We start from the raw sequence: 14,281 nt of genomic DNA on the forward strand, positions 1-14,281 counted from the left end.
GCTCCCTCATAAAGTTCTATTGAACTGCAAGCATTGTCGGAGTGTGCAAAGGCACTGCCTGTTCGCTGAGTATTTTGGACTGTCAGGGTGTCATGTGGCCAAGCTGCAACCACTGCCGCTCTTCGTAACACTTTCGCAGCGCCTTGATCACGCACTCGATTGCGTTAGCTTTTTTAGTGATTTGGGCGCCAAGCATTCTTTTGGTGTGACAGCTGGCTTTGCCCATATGAGCGTTTCGATGGTCGCGATTCACTGACACGCTTATCCGGCCACGCCTTGATATTGCGCCTGACCATGTGGCCACGAACTTCTGAACTTCAATCGATGAAGACTCCGCGAAGAAGTAAATGAGGCTGTTCCTATCATAGGTGGTCTAGTTAATTTCCTGCAAGGCAGAGCCCGACCACATGATAACGATTCAGAGAGCCAGATCTTGTTTCACTTCGAATTATCTGCGCAGCGGCAAATTGGAGACGGAAGGCATGCAGAAAACCACACAGCGTTGTCCGTGTGTGCTCCCTTTTTCCTATTCCCTATTTCATCCTGTACCAATGAATCAAAAAAACACCTATAACGCGACCTATCTCTGAGGCAATCATTATTGTTGCCAGTTGTGACAGTAGCCCAATCGACTACAGAGCGCCAACGGGTGTGGCAGCGCAGAAGGTATAACCCACTTTTTTTGTTGTATTGAATCTCAGGTGACACCTGTACTGTTTTCCGACCAGCACTTATAAAAGACGACGGGAACATGGGACGATGCAGGGAAAACTATAGCATGTAACTGGCAAGAATGTGTTTTATTAGGGTCGTTTTTAGGATATTCAGTCGAGGTAAGAGATGCGGAGTTATTTATAGTTACGTTCATGTATACATCAACAACACTTACGATAGGGAAGTATAGCGTAATCCGGTAATATGATATCATATGATATTTGAGATGTATGAACCTACCGCCTCCTTGCTTATCCGTCGTACTCGTGTCTGTGAAAACGAAAAAAAAAGCGTTGTTAGTACCGGCTCACTGCGACTACCTTTTGCTGCATACAATGTTATACGATCCAGGCGCCGTCTGCTTAGATAATAGTTTTGGTTTCGCATTTAAATTTTGTTTATTTAATTTTGAAAAACCCTAAAAGTCTCTCAAACACGAAGAGTTAAGCAGTCGACGTCGTAGTAAATAAAAAAACGAACAGCGAGTGAGGAATCAATCACGAGACAGAACGTTGCTAAACATGTCAAAGCAAAACATATGCCCCACATTAATTTTGCTGCTATACAATGGTTAACATCAACATATGCTTTCACTGTCCCTAGCTCCAACCATACGGTCTTGATAACAGTTCACGAAAACTAAAAATTGTATTCGCTCATATTACCCAGCTCATAAACTACTCCCCAAATATTCATTGTAATTATGCACTCCTATTTTTTTGAGTCAACTCCAAAGCAAAAGCATCACCAAACATTTCCGATTAACCGGTTTTAATTTTAAATTGTATTGAGTAGTGGCAATCTTTTATTTCATTTTCCCGCACAATGTGCTTACGCGTATAGCTCTGTACATAGAGAAAGATTGACAACTCTGAAAAAAAACTTCATTGTGATTTAGCTATATCGCCCAACGTGAGTGTGTCTGTTTGCTTCTGCTGATTTTTTTTCTCAACGCAGTGTAGTAGATTATTGCAGTAGTTTTCTGTGAGCGCCTTTCAAGAGTCCATTTCTTTGTTAAATAAAAGCTTACTGAAAAACCAATCGCCAATGGCGCCAAGAAATGTATCGGGGACGTTATATAGTACTCTAAATGTATTGCAGTATTAAATGTGTACATGTCAAGAAATTAAACTGGATGAAAATCAACTTTGCACCTACAGGTATCCAACGTGCAACTTTCTGATAATGCAGTCGGGTTGACAGGCGGGCTAGTTGGTACAAATTCATAATGGATTAATTAGAAGCACAAACCAACGGGACACAAGAGAAGAGACAAACAAGTGCAGACTGAAACTCAATTTATTCAGAGAAGAAATTATACACCAGAAAGATGAGAAAGGGAAACAACTGGGGAGATGGTTCCACCATGATCAGGTGTCGTCCAGAAACGATATTTCACAATCTATCAGTTATATAGACGGTGAACTGACACAACAATCAATATCTTTTTAATTAAAAAGGCTTCCGCAATCTCTCTAGTTTTCATGTCATGATGGCTGTATAAGACAGATGTGCGCGAAAATTCAGGTACGCAGAGACACTTTTTGCAATTGGCGGACAAATGTAAACCCGGGCTGATTTCACCGCCTTGTAGAGTTCTCGCAAGCGAATATTCAAGCAGCGCCCAGTCTGCCCAATGTATAAGCTGCCGCTAGACAGTGGAATACAATAAACGACATTAGATCGACAATTGATGAAGGAATCGACATGCTTGACACCCCAACCTTTCTTCTCAATTCAGCTGTAACGAAATCATGTTTCCACAAAATGGCGCGTGTATTTTCTAATCAAATAACTAGCTTGCGACAGGCAGGCTTTCCGTCCAATGTCCTCATTTTCGCCGCTCAGAAGGTACTGCGTATGAACAAAGGGAAGGGATGCACTTTAAAAAAGGCAGATAAACGACGTAAGTTTGCGGTAGTCCCATATGTGCACGAGTTTTCGCATAAGATAAAAAATGTGCAAAAAAATTCAACCCCGACGTTGTGTTTTCCGCACGTGGAAAACTGCAGCAAATGTTCTCTAGAATTGAATTACAAAGCAGAATGAAGGCAGGTCTTGTGAAGAAAAGTTGTAGTGTCAAGCATGTCAATTATTTCACGAATTGTCGATCTAATGTCGTTTATTGTATTCCACTGTCTTGCGGCAGTTATACATAGCACAAGTAATCATGTACATGTAATCATGAGCTAGTGCTTTTTTTTGGCGTGAAGGTTAGGGTGGAATAATCTCTTTTGTCAGTTGGCGTTACGTGGCACGCGGTCTTTTCTACAAGGTGGGAGCTTAGCATCAAGCTCTAAAAGATTACAGTATCGATTCCTACCTGTGGACGGTCGCATTTTCGTCCGCTTCTGTTTCTTCACATTTATTTCAAGATCACCATTATACACTTCAAAGACTAATAACGTCCCGATAGCTTCCTTGGCTTGGATTTCTATTCGTTTCATTAGACTTTCACAGCACAGCCGTTTCAGTTGAATCAACAGTGAGGCTCACATGTGATGATAAATAAGTGATATCCAGTCGGTGCGTGCATGGTGAGAACTCAAGATATTTTTGACACCGGATTTCGACTTTGACAGTGTAGAGTGCAGAAAACCTTTATATTATGTCACATTCACCAAATGTGCCAACTTGGCGTGCCCCATTACATGGATGGGCAGTCAATAATTCCCAATGAAGACATCTGCTTAAGCACAATACGGTGTAAGTTGAGCACAGTTTCTCTTTTTGTGCAACTGTCGCCTAATGCCATGAGTACAACGAATGAATAACAATAGCAAATCTCTATAACCCTTTGCGACACAGCACCTTTCTTTAGGGGTGTGACTTAATTTTGCCGTTTCTGTGTGCTGTTTCCAAGGGATAGACCACGAACAAATCTAATGGTCAATAAAGCGTTGTGGTCACCCATACTTCATTTATATCACTTACGATTGACTTATGGGGGATATATCAATATCAATTATGGGTGACTTATGGGTGACTTAAGTTATGTGTGAGTAATGGCTTCAATTAAGACCGTACCACGTCCAATGAGTTCTTCGAGGTGGAGTGCTTCGGTAGAAATTTGCAAACACTTTTTAACCTTTTCAGAAATGCTCACTCTCAGCTGATATTTGTCGCATGTAATTGGAGCGCGCCCTTGAATTCGATTAAATGAAGAAATACGTCACAAATGAGTTTGAATTAACGAGATAATTATGTACATTTCCATTATATTTATTAACTTTAAAATTTCTGGCAATGTTTTCGAACAGTCCAACTCACATAAAACTTTTTCTCTAGAACTTTAGTATCAAATTTCGTATATTCGGCACATTCTTGGGGTACAATGATGTCTGTCGCAAAAGGATATGGTCATTTCTTGTCCAGTTTGTGAATACTGTGTATTAGCGTTGTTATTACATAAACAGTACCACACACTGAAATATAATGGCGCAGTTTGTAGCAAATCGAATGTATATTTCTCCATTTTTATCTGACTTCAGCCGTATGATGCGCTAGTTTTATGCAATGTGCATCTTAAACGTCCACATATCTGACAAACGTGGCTGACTGTAATATTCAAATAGATACTATTCCACTAATTTCAGTTTAAAATATGAGTGAGATAAGTCTGTGTATTTTTTGTCCCTGTCTACGTATCACGCTCGAATGTGAAACAAAAATGAATCGTCAACTCGCCCAATCAAACATATTCACATACCTGCCACCAAGTTAAATTTTCTGTTTTCAGTTACTACGACAACGTAGTTTAATCGTGATCTTTGAAGGGTGATCAAACTGCGCGGCATATTTTGCGACGCGAATCCAAGCACCCCAGTTGATTGATTGATTTATTGATATGTGGGGTTTACCCTCCCCGAACCCCCATATGACTGAGAGACGCCGTAGAGGAGGACTCCGGAAATTTTGACCACCTGGGGTTCTTTGAAGTGCACCCAAAGCTGAGCACTCGGGCCTATGGCATTTTCGCCTCCGTTGAAAATGCAGCCGCCGCAGCTGGGATTCGATCCCGCGACCTTTGGGTCACCATCCGAGTACCTTAGCCACTAGACCACCACGGTGGGGGGGGGGGGCACACCAGTGCTCAGCTGAATTGGTAGAACATTTCAGTGAATACACGTGAAGGATAAGCCTACAGCTTACTATAGCCATAGGAATGGAAGTATTTCCTTATAGCTCGAATTCATTTGAACATTGTGTATTCAATAAGAAAAAAACGTCTGCCAGTTGAAAAACATGTCTTTATTTTGCTGTCGTACTGAATGATATGCAATTTTACGACTGTGAGAGTAAATTGTTAAAGCCTTAAAAAGTTTCATTTTGATAAACAACTTAACCCATAAAACTCGGCGTCAAATGTGCAAAAACAATGCTGCTGTGGTTTTTTATGTATTTCACTTGAAATTTCGGCTGTACTTGGCACACCCGCCCTGGCAACTGTGATTAAAGGCTGTTCACGCTTGAGTTCGCATCCAGATGAAGTTTGAGTTCAGTTTTTGCCACTTTCCACTGCGCGTCGACCGCTTAGTACGCAACCCAGTCAGTTACGCCCCCTGTGTGTGCATCTGGGAGCTGTAGTGGGACGCGGACATGGACGCTCATCTGTCGACAGGCCCCAGCTAGAGCAGCTCCACTGTTAAAAGAATAGTTTTAGCCTGATGACCTTTTTTACCACATTTGTACTGCATCCTAAGCTGGTGTACTGGAGTCGGCGTAAACCTTCTACTTCACATTTACTGCGCTTTCGTTTGATCATGAACTTTAGCTAAGTGATCTGCCTAACTTACCAATGTGCAATGAATAATTCTTCCTTGTAGGCCCAATAAACACTTCAGATTGCTACTGCAGCTACGGCTGAAGTATGGGCACAGCCTCCGTGGGTCACAAAATGTCTTTTTTTTTTAAACAGCATATTCTGCTATTTTTTTATTTTCCTGCAACATCACCTAAACCAAAACCATGATGTCGGTGACATTGTGAGATTTTATGTTCGATTCCTCACGTGGCAGTGTTGTAAGAACAAGACAATGTGCGCCCGACATACCTGACATGCCTGACATCTCAGATGGTTCTACCGAAGACATGGAGGACATTTCCGACTGGTCAGCCATTCCTGGAAAAAAGAGCAAGATATCGGGACATGGTTACATAGACTAGACTGAGATTTGTCTCGGACCTTCACCCAAAGGCGCAACCGTTGAAAAGTGAGTGGTATGGCGACTCACGAGACGATCTCCACAGCCAAATTGGTTTGCTGCCTCGGCCATGCATTCCTCATCATTGTATAGCAGTTAGTGAAACAGTGAAGGTGGAAGAACACTTTTTTTCTCTATTGCTTTAATATTATTTGGGCATACCTCGCAATAAGTCTGTAAGTTATCTATTACAGACATTTCTTGAGTGACAGTTGAATGCGGGACTTGTTTACGACGGCGCTTTGCTACGACAACCGATCGCTCTTCGTACATTATGTTCGGTATGACGGCCATTCACGTTACTGTGACTCAGAGTTTAGAAAGAGGTGATAATTTTCACATATGAGGAAGACACTGCCCAAAGGCAAACGCGTGGTGACGTAGGTAGTACTGATTTCTTTAAGAGTGTTATTGTGACGTAACACGAGTGGTATACTTTCATGCTACATCGCAAACAGACAAATAGTCGGCAACACACACAAGTACTAACCCAACACTGCGTTTATAGGCGAAATGAGACAACTATCTTCGATAGCAAGCCGAACCTATTTGTTGTGCTTACACACTTGGAGGGGTATCTTGCCTACTCCTCTTTTCGCTTGATATCGATTTCTCTAGTTGATTGAGTGACTCGATGAGCGATCTAGCTGTGATTACCTCGATGAGTAATTCTTTTATTATTCATCTTCACTGGGGTCTAGTTTCATTATAAATTACTAATTTTTATGCGGGTTACGGACAAAAGCATTCAGGAAAGTTGAAAATATAATCACATCTTTGTTGTGGTTGTGAAATGCAGTAAAAATATCAAATAACGCATCGCGAGATCTGTGACACTCCGCGAAATTCATAACAATGAAAAAACTGCTTACTGTAAAAGTCAAAAAAGTTTGACGTTTCGGGTGATTATTTTAGTGCATGCTGTCGGATAACCAATTACAAACCTGCATAGCGTTACAGACCTTTACCTACACGTTCGGCACGCCTTCTTTAAAAAGAGTTTTTGATGTCCTACATGTGCGCACTATCTCTGCCTGTATAATATTTCTTGTAGTTTTGTTATTTCGTATTTTATCTTGTTTTTTCCATTACACCTGAAGAAGTCGGACAGGTCACTAATGTCGTTCTTCAAAAATATTCTTCCGTAGAATTACTTAAAATCAGACACTTCAAAACAACCCCAAAGTTCAATGAAATGAGTAGGCTATAAAGGAGCCACACTGTGTAAAGCTAGTATGGATGCCAGTCAACATACAGAAACTTTCTGCTATCCAAAAGTTTCGTTTCATAAATTTGTTTCGCCACCTTTGAAAGTGCTGCTCTGAAAGCTGACAAACGCTAAAACGACGTCGCCACTCGAAGACATAGACGGCTTCACACAAATTTAATGACCAGGATGATCTGAAGACAGACGCACAAACTTCAACCCCATTCGCAACAACGGGTTGGAGAACGAAGCAGCGGCGTCTGGCTCAAGGACGAACCGTCGAGAGAAGGACCACGACCGACGACTGTTGGAGACGCGCATAAAAAGGCAAGAGCTCTTTAACACGTTTTAGGCATGAATAAAGAGGTCCTATCGAAGAAGCGGAAGACGCTTCGAGCAAATGTGACGACGCTTACGAGCAAAATCGATAAGAAGATAGAAGAAGACGCCCATCGAGCGCAACTTATGACGCTTCTGAACCAGATGAAGAGCGTGTCACAAACGCTAAGACAAGTTAACGAACAGATAGAACCGTTCATTGAAAAAGATGACGCGGAGGCAGAATTTGAAAGAGTTTTGCATTATGAGATGAAAATCGTCGCTGCAACGACGAAAATAGAGGAGCGATTACGCGAGTTAGAACAAGCGACGCCACTGACAACGAGAATAGTCACAGAACAGGCGAGTTCAGTGCAAGGTACTAACCAAATCTCGGAGACGCAAGAGCTTGTTAAGTTGCCACGTCTTGAGATGATCAAGTTTGATGGGAAAAAAACAGCATGGCCAAGGTTTTGGCATCAGTTCGAGACATCGGTGCATAACAGAGCGAACATGCCGAAGAATAAAAAAATTAATTACCTTCTGGCGTGTCTGAGCGGGAAGGCTGCGTCCCTCATAGAAGGTTTGCAGTTTTCTGATCAAAATTACGAGCATGCAGTCACTCTTTTGAAAGAAACCTTCGGACGAAAAGATGATTTAAAAGAGACCTACATAAAAGAGCTTGCAAAATTGGAAGCAGTGAAGAGTCCTAAAGGTGTAGATGGGTTGAAGAAACTCTTCCAAATGTTGCAAGTGAACACACGAGCATTGCAGTCATTAGGAGTGGAAATGGGTAGTTACGCCACAGTGATAGCTCCTGTTGTAAAATCTGCGCTACCGGTGGATATGAGGATTGAGAAAAAGATGAAGGAGTAGTTTGAAAGAAATTATGGAGTTTTTAAACATATATATACGCAGCAGAGAAGAAACTCTAGAAGAAAAATACGACGTTACCCAGTCACCGCACAGTATGAGGCGGACTAGAACATCTGCGCTTTAAAGCACCTCGATGAAAAAATGCATCTTCTGTGAGATGACTGGACACTACACGGAAGATTGCAGAAGAAGCATTAGTATGCAACAGAAGAAAGAAGCCTTGCAACGGGAACGAAGGTGCTTCAGGTGCACCAGACCTCACCACACCGCGAAGATATGCCGCGCTAACGTACGCTGCAAAACATGCAAGGGAAGGCACGCAACATCCATGTGTCGACCACGTACGCCTGCAGGAAAGTCAGCACAGCAGCAAACCGGTGATGTTGAGCAAGTGCGTAAAAGTGCGCAACCTGACTGGTTAGACACCAGCAAGCCCAGCAACATGCACGCACAGCAGTCTGATGAACACAAGTGCATACTACTGCAGACAGCCTTTTTGTGGACGGAGGGAGAAGACAGCGGGTGCTACGCACGGACTCTGCTAGACAACGGGAGCCAGAGGACATTCATCCTCAAAAGATTGACAAGAATACTAGCGTGCAAGGTAAAAAGATCTGAAAGGATTACTGTAGGGTCATTTGGAGGAAGAGAGATGGAACTATACATGAAAGTCGTCGAGGTCAGCGTGAGGCAGGATCCCATCTCGGAGCCAGTCACGATTGAGACACTGGAGATAGAAGTTATATCCTGTGACGTGCTACCATCGCCACCGTTGACAATAACGAAAGAGCAAGATCAATGGGAGTTCGTTTGGCTGATGACAACGAGAAGACGGACAAAGAAATAAAAAATATGGAAACTTCTAGATTAATTGGAGCAGAATATTGATGGACTGTAGTCACTGGTCGCATTCGCGAGATTCATCCAAAAGTAATGGCAATAGAAACAATATTGGGATGGACGGTCCAAGGTCCTGTTAGACTTCATTGTGTGCCGATGAAATCATCGACGGTTATGATACTCAAGGTCAGTGCCAAGTCGGACACGACTGCGGACGAACTGCAGAGATTCTGGGACTTGGAAAACATGGGCATCAAGGAGAAATTAGCAACAAAGTTGAGCGATGAACATGTGCTAGACTACGTCCGACAAACAATGGAGTTCAAGGCAGGAAGATACCAAGTGCGGCTACCATGGAAGGAAAACGTGACATTGGACGACAACACCACCATTGCAGAAAAGAGGCTCATCCGGGTGACCAAAAAATTATGCATAAAGATGAATTCCTAGCCTATGACAAAGCTATTCGAGAGTACTTTGAGCAAGAAATAGCAGAAAACGTCGAAGAAGATGCTGGATCCGATATACAGAACAAATTTGTATACTACATGCCGCATCAAGCAGTAATAAGAAGGACCGAACAACGACAAAGTACGGATCGTCTTTGACGCATTGTCAAGCCAGAACCCAGGTGAATCCTTAAATGACAACTTGGAAAAGGGGCCAAACCTAAACCCCGACATCACAAGCTTGCTGATGAACTTTCGACATCACAAGATTGCTATGTCAGCCGACGTGGAAAAAGCATTCTTGCAGATCAAGATACATGAAAATGACCGAGACGCACTGTGATTCATGTGGTGGGAAAGAATACCCAGCGAAGATATGCCAACCCCGAAGATAAAAACATGGAGGATGACAAGGGTTACTTTCAGAACTACACCAAGTAGCTTCCTTCTAGCGGCCACAATTCATCGACATTTGGATAAATTCGAAGAAAAATATCCTGCTCGCGGCACCATGTTTCAGAAGGACCAGAGAGACCGCAGGACCGATACGTCTTCGGTTTATTGTTGACAGAACAGGAAAAAAAATATGCAGAGCGTGACCCTGGCTACTTCTTCTTCCTCGACTCCGAGCTCCATCTTCAATCTGTTTTCTACACTCTACAATTAGGCATTCTTCGACAACTCCGAAAATTATTTGCAATAAAACTCTTCCTTAAGGCATTCAACCGACAACCCGCAAAAGAGGCTGCGCTCGTCAGCTCCACTGTACAGTTATCTTCTAAAAGTGACATGTGAATGGGAATTAAACCGAAGCCCTTCAGCTTGACAGCCGCTAGCCTGAGCTGCAAATCTACCTGAGCCTTCTAATCTACCCTGGCAGACAAAGACTAATGAGGTGAGCACTGCACGAGATAATGAATCGAAGAGAAAATTAAACGGCTTAGAACCAAGACAACTCGTCGAGAGAAATGTGGGTGCTCAAATGCTAGCATATTTATAAAGTATTTGGTATTAAGGAATCCCATAGCTGGTTCATTGGCGTGTAATCTTCAGGGGAAAAAACTGTGCCTTTACCCTCGTGCCACTGCTTCAGTGCTTCATCCACGTAAAAGGAAATAGCAAACAGATTCAGACTGCGCACTAAGTTTTCCGAGTCGTCCTTAAGGAATGCGTACTGGTTCTGAGTTACTGTTATCGAATCTCTTCAAAACCGGAAACGATGGAACGGGAGAGCTTGCTTTCCGGCTGCTTCGAACGAACGTGCACCGATTTGTTTGTTTGTTTGTATCCTCTAATTCATGGCTCGTACCCACTCGGGGGGATTGGCCAAGAGAACATATACCATAGTCTCATATGGAAGATAACTGCCTTATTGTTTACAACGAAAAAAAAAGAGGGGTTGGGGGAGTTGTATAGTGAAGACAGTATGTTAAAAAAAAGAAAGAAACCAAAGATTTAGATAGTGAGAAAAAATAATCAACAACAAAGTAGACACTAATAGCTACAACTTGATTTTGGTGCCGACCAGACAGCTGGTTTCGCCAAACCCGAATTATTTGGTATGTCACGGATTTATCCAGAATTGAAAATTACTTCTCGACTCGTTTTTCTTTTTTTTTAATATCTGTTAACGTGGGCTTTATGTTGAAAAACGTTCGTTGGGTTTCTTCTTCTTCTAATCAGCACGGGAACCCCCAACATGGAAATGCCTGACATTGGCGTGGCGTTAAAAGTTAGGGTAATAATTTTCTTCAGAAAAGAGCTGTAAAAATTAAGGGACAAGCGTCAGAGAAGAATAGTTTGCGAAGAGCGCGCATATACTGAGAACCGCCCAAGACAAGTTATGTGTTCTGCTATGGATAAAGAGCGAGAAGGAGATGTGATGCGGAAATGCAGGGAGGTTAACCGTAAAACAAATATCTGGTTGGCTACCCTGCGCTGGGGAAGGGGGGCAGAGAAGTAGAGAAAAGAGAAATGATAGAAGGGAGGATGGACATAGAAACACAGATAAACACACGGGAGTCCCGGCTACGGCTGGTATATAAGTTCGTGATTAAGAAAAGGCGGAGCGAAAGTTCAAAAAACACTGACGCGGAAAACGCTAAGAAAACCGCAACACAAAAAACAAAAAACATCAAGTTTTCCAATTACATTCCAAGGTTTTATTTACAGGAAGGCGATAGCGGAACGCTGATACACCAATTCTGGGCATTAGGCACCGAGGTGTGTAGTAATGATTCTTTGCGATAGGTTTGTCTGAACTGTGGAGCCCACCCGTATTCATTCCTACGCGCAGCTATACATCATCGGCCGTCCGGACGAGTGTTGACCACGTGTTCTTCTATAGTATGCCATTCAGGCACCTTCTGACCCTCAAAAAATCACTCTTCAGTAGTGGTCGAAACTCCGCTGAGAATTTATTGCAGCAGCCAATTTTAAATCAATTGTTAAAAACTGTACAGCTTGCCCGAGATATATTGAAAAGTTTTCTGATGAGTATATCACAGAAAACGTTGTTGAGGAAAAAAAAAATGACAGTGTAGCACAAACATTCAGAATACCATTGCATGTATGAGCAGTAATTACCAAGAGTGTTAGGTGTCGGAAACTTTTTTACGAATGTAACCGGAAAGAGTGAGTGCCAATACAAAGACCTTCAGTGCGTTGGCGGCCACCTTTCGTATCAGTATCAGCTGTCTTCACAGCAGTGATTTCTTGAATCTGTTCGTTCTTATTGGCTAAAACGACGAACTCACCTTGTAACCTTTCTTACGGCAACAATTCATAGCTTACTCCTTCCTGCAGCAGCCAAAGCAACGTATATAAGTGCAACCTCGGAGTGTGCTGTCGCGTTCACTGCTGCAACTAAACACACCAAGACAGCCTAATTAGTGCTGAAACGCCCATTCTGTTATAAGACACTCTGTTCTTCTGGACTTCAGAAATCGGAAACACAATCGGCTTAATAGTGTGCACCAAAGTCAAAGCATGCCTCCAGTATTTTCGCCTCTATAAAAGGAAGGGGGAGGGGGATACCTAAGCTTTGGCCTTCATCCAGGGGGCGGAAAGTCTCTAATTATACCTCCAATGTATTCACTCTCGGCAGCGACAGCGCCGCTTTTACCACTGATGGTTGCCGGGCGTTCTACTAGAAATAACTCAGGAACAAATAATGTCTTTCATGACATCCCTGATAACATCCTGAAATAGAGAAAAAGGACGAAAAATCGAGAGCAGGAGGGATGCCGCGGAAACCCTCCTTTCCCACTTCGCATGCAAGCGGAATGCTCTCGTGCCTTCTTTTAGGTCTGCTCACCGCTCGGGCGATGCGGACATTCTTAAAATTTTCCAAATCGTTATCTTTTAATTTTTTTTCGTATTTTCTGAAGAGGTCTAACTTCGGCTAACTGATTTTTCAGTAAAACAAAACTCAATCAGCCAAAATAAAGTGAACTTTTCCATTGCACGTTTTCTATAAAAAACAGATATACGCGTAGAGCTAAAGTGTCAATCTATAAAAGCAGTTAAACTTACATGCGGACAAAATGAGTAAACTTTGAGCCCAAAATATCCAAATTGAAGCAAAAATTACCAACAATTGCGACTAGGGCACGTCGTATTTTATTCAATTACGTTTGTTATGGCAGTGCCCATAGTTTTTTTTTTTACGGAACTTCAGTACTAAACAAGGCTGAAGTTCAGAGGCACGGAAAGGCTTGAAGCGATCAGAAGCTTTTCGAGGAAGAACGTCGCTGGAAACTGTGTTTCGGCAAGATTACTTGTCTTCGTCCGGGTAACAGCGTTGCCTTGACGAAGAAAAGCTCGCTTGTCAAAACTTTGGCTCCACGACATTCTTTGTAATAATCTTTAGAAGGAAATAGTCCATCACGTGTACTTGAGTGACACTATTAGAATTCATCATCATCAGCCTGACTACTTCCACTGCAGGACAAAGGCCTCTCCCATGTTCCGCCAGTTAACCCGGTCCTGTGCTTGCTGCTGCCAATTTATACCCGCAAACTTCTTAATCTCATCTGCCCACCTAACCTTCTGTCTCCCCCTAACCCGCTTCCCTTCTCTGGGAATCCAGTCAGTTACCCTTAATGACCAGCGGTTATCTTGTCTACGCGCTACATGCCCTGCCCATGTCCATTTCTTCTTCTTGATTTCAGCTATGATATTGTTACGAATAAATATAGCACCTGGTACTATATAAACTCTTTAATCAGGGCGAACTTGTGCCCGTAAACTTGAAGCTAAAAATGGTCAGCCAAAATGTCTGCGCCCCTGACTCTAACTTCGTCAGTCTCCTCTTTTGCCCCTCGAGTCTCGTGCCAGTCCCATGGCGTAGCATCGTGGCGCGTGCAGGACGGCGTTCCATGGCGCGGCTTTCTTGCTACTTGCTTGACGGCTTTTACGAACGCGAATTGTGGTACGCGTCTTGTGCGATGGTCGAGCTGTGGCATTAGTCCCCCTCCTAGCACGCATCGCCCCGATGCGTAGAGCCGGCTGACAGTTTCTAAACAATAGGACTTCTCCTTGTGTAAGACGACGTTGTTCAGTTCCTGTCGTAGTACGGTTTCATACGTACTACATGTACAACTTCCGGGAGATTCCTGCGTCGTGTTGTGCATACTTGACCTTCAGGGATCACTTCGTAGTTTAATGGGCCT

The 14,281-nt window shown here is 42.9% G+C and overlaps 1 long non-coding RNA gene across 1 annotated transcript; it reads right to left on the reverse strand.

The window, feature by feature from the left end:
- Nucleotides 1-954: 954 nt before the first annotated feature.
- Nucleotides 955-10,849, reverse strand: LOC142764897 (uncharacterized). The gene is made up of 3 exons (XR_012883949.1): nucleotides 10,798-10,849; nucleotides 5,768-5,836; nucleotides 955-984 (listed from the first exon to the last, which is right to left on the reverse strand). It is a non-coding gene; the product is annotated as an uncharacterized LOC142764897 (long non-coding RNA).
- Nucleotides 10,850-14,281: the final 3,432 nt, after the last annotated feature.

The sequence above is a fragment of the Rhipicephalus microplus genome, chromosome 6 (assembly GCF_043290135.1).
Source record: "Rhipicephalus microplus isolate Deutch F79 chromosome 6, USDA_Rmic, whole genome shotgun sequence".
NCBI classification, from domain to species: Eukaryota; Metazoa; Arthropoda; class Arachnida; order Ixodida; family Ixodidae; genus Rhipicephalus; species Rhipicephalus microplus.